Source organism: Coptis chinensis, chromosome 8, assembly GCF_015680905.1.
Source record: "Coptis chinensis isolate HL-2020 chromosome 8, ASM1568090v1, whole genome shotgun sequence".
In the NCBI taxonomy this organism is placed as follows: Eukaryota; Viridiplantae; Streptophyta; class Magnoliopsida; order Ranunculales; family Ranunculaceae; genus Coptis; species Coptis chinensis.
This window is the reverse complement of record NC_141463.1, coordinates 66,528,426-66,532,122: the sequence shown is the minus strand read 5'-3', so window position 1 is coordinate 66,532,122 and position 3,697 is coordinate 66,528,426.

Genomic DNA, 3,697 nt, shown 5'->3' with positions numbered 1-3,697 from the left:
AACAGAAACTGAAAATGAAACCATACCAAATACTGTAATGGAAACTGAAGACCCTACAACTATAGAAGTACCAGTTAAACCACAACCAAAAGGGAAAACCTTATAAGACCCAATAATAGAAATTGAAGACCCTACACCTGTAGAGGTTTCAATATGGACACCTAGATGGAAAACGGCTAGAGATAAAGCAAAGACTAATAATACTTTTAACCCTTCTGCTAAATATAGCGATAAACCACCATATCCCCAGAGACTAGTTGTGTTTAAAAAGGACAAGAATTTTGATGAGATTAGGAAAGTGTTTAAAAATCTGACTATAAACCTACCTTTTCTAGATGTTATAAAAAGTCTACCTGGACACGCTAAGTTTCTAAAAGAGTTGTGCACCAAGAAGATGAAAACCAACATACTCAATGAAGCCTTCTTAACTGAACAATATCCCTCTTTATCTGAACATAACAGAATTGTTAAGTACAAGGACCCTGGTTGTCCTACTGTACAATGCACCTTAGGTGATACCTTTATAACAACTATTTTATTAGACTTGGGAGCGAGTGTTAACTTACTCTCTTTTTATTTATATAAACAACTAGGTCTAACAAAACTTCAACCAACCAAAATTACTTTGCAGTTAGCCGATTGTTCTACTAAGTATCCCAAGGGTGTAGTTGAAAACATTCTCGTTAAAGTTCAGGATTTTTACTATCCAGCCGACTTTGTTATTCTCGATACAGAAGTTGCTCATGATTCCATTCCCATCATCTTAGGGCATCCTTTCTTGGCAACCGCCAATGCCCAAATTAATTGTCAAGATGGCTCAATGACTCTTTCTTTTGGGAATCTTTCTGTGGAAGTTAACATGTTTAGACAAAAGCAGGGACAACTAGGTTTGCCTATAGAAGGAAAAATGAAGTCCATTGAGAGTTTTATACCTCACATTAGTGCGGCTGAAGCTTTAGTCCTCACACTAGTAGATACCCCTCTTATGAAAGAAGACAAGGATCACAATTTCTACTCCCTAGATGTAGATAACATTGAGGAAGATTTCCTTCAATTTTTTTTGCAACCCTTCATTGCCACCTCGCGAGTCCCCTCCTATTGACATCCACTCATCTCTTGACGCCATAATGGAAGAAGAATTTTTCACCCTCTATCCCAGTAATTATTCTTACCCACCTATTGAGGAATGTCTTGCATATCTCAAGGCTTTTGATGATATAGAACTAAGAACACTAGTTGAGTACCATTCACCCACCTCACATCCTCATGTCACTCATTCACCTTCCATCACGAATGTTCCTCGGCCTCTACCTTTTCAAAGAACCATTGAGTTTGTACTTGACCTTCTTGTTTCTCCTATGCTTCATAACTTTCTAAACCCATCTGGTGAAGAAGTAACACCCAAGGACAAGCCACCTGACACTTTTTCATTTTTTCCATTCATTCCTTCTCAAAATTATCCACATCCCACGTATCTTCCACAACCATCCATTTTCTCATGTTCATTCACTTGGCATCCCTTTCGTAGGAGGACAAAAAAGAAACTGTATGCTCGATTAGGTTCTTGATCTATCAGGCTTCGCTCTCATTCCACTAAGCCACGTCATAGGAAATCTTGGTGCTTACTTTTGTTTGATGGTAATTTCCATGTTAACTATTTATGGAAAGATCCACAATTATTTAGATTATTGATATATGATAAATTGCATGTTAATACATATATATCACATTAAGTCTAGGGAATCTGACTTTAAAAGACCCAAGTTTTTGTACAATACCACTTTTCTGGAGTATAGGCCAAACAAAAATTTTCAAACTTAAAAAGAGTTTTCCAATTTTGTTTGGGGGTGGCGTATTTTGGTATTTCATTTCAAAATATTTTGCTACCCATTGTCTATCATGTTTACTCCAATTTAGTTAGTAATGCAATGCTTTAATTGTGCTTCATGTTATCATATCATCTTTTATAATATTTCTCATTCACAATGCGCCAATTTTGCCACGCTTCTATGGTAAATTCTTTCCTTATCTCTTTTTACACTTTGAGGACAAAGCGTTGATTGATTGTTTGGGGGTGGGATAGAAACATTTGCAAAAATTAGGCACTTTTAGGATGTAAATTATGCACTTTTCTTTATAAAATATTAAAAATCATAAATATTGTTTATACTAGGCACTTAGTGATAATGGTATTGTTCCTTTCTCCATAATGATAGTAGTCTAGAAATCTCACGTAGTACTTGAATTAGGATTTAATTTTTGAAACTTAGATTAATATATAGGTAATAGTCATTGCATCTTTTCACAAACATCTTGCATGAGCATCTTTGATTGTACTTGGCAGTATTTTTCTGAGACCTAGGTTAGCGTACTTAATACATATCCTGTGAGCATCTAGCATAAAAGCCTCATAAGAGTGAAATATCTGAGTGATGACACAGGGAGAAGTAAATTCCGAGTAGAGAAATCACACATCCACTTGCTTGATCACCATACCATATCCTAAGCGAGAATTTTGGCCCTCTTTGGATTGATATAGCAAGAAATTCACACCTATATGAAATTTATTATCCGCTAGTCTCCCCACTGAGCTTTTTAATAGCCTTTTCACAAACCAAAAATCATTTACCCAATAAAACAAAATAAAAAAAATAAAATCAGCCTACCTATCTGGATAAGTCTGAGAAATAAGATGAGTGAAGAAAAGAGAAGAGAAAAACCTGTGTAAACAAAAATTAGTTAGTTGCTTCAGAAAAGAAAAAGAAAAGAAAGTTTTCATCCAAAGAAAAGAAAAGAAAAGAAAAGAAAAATAAAATAAAATAAAAACTCTAAAAATAGAATAAAAGGAGTAAAAAAGCCAAAATAAAAAGGCTAAAGATGGAAACAAAGTGTAGAAGCAAAAGAACAAGATTTTCTCTAATTACATAATATGAAAACCCTATTTTCTCAGACTTGTCTTTTTGAATATCCATTTCCTTCCTTCTTTAACCAACACCTAATAAAGACCTCTAGCTCAATTAGGAATAGGTTGGTGTGATAGTAAATGGTAGATGTGTTTGATCGACCTCGGCTTCCTTGGGTTGTCATTGAGATTGTGAGGAAACGTGTGCCCACTGCACACTGGAGTTAGCAAACTTGAGTGAAAAAATCAGAGTGTTATGTGTTTTGACACATTCCTTGTGAGAACTTACTTAGGCACGCTACCCAAAAGTTTCAGAAATAGACCTGCCATTGCATTTCATATCATAGTTCATTGTATAGTTGTTTATCTTAAGATGATTTGATTATTATGCATGTATTAGTTTAAGTTTTAGATAGATCATTCTTGTTTAAATACTAATGAGATGTATAGATCATTGAGACATAAATAAGGAAACAATAGTTTTATTTCTTAGTCGTTGAAGTATATATGAAGTTTGTGAATACCTTCATTGGAAAACTCTCACGAGGCTATAACTCGTCCACTAGGGAATTCCTAGTGGTTTAAGGCCTTGTTGCATATGGTCAATGCAATCGCACTCGGCGAAACGAGATTAGTTAAAACTCTATTTTTGGTCACTCATTCTAATATCTCATATTTGCTTGAGGACATGCAAAATGCTATTTGGGGGTGGTTTCATAAGAGCCCAAAACTGTAGTTTTAAGCCCTTTAACAATATCGCTTTTGACCAATTATGTGATTAATAAGTAAGAGTTA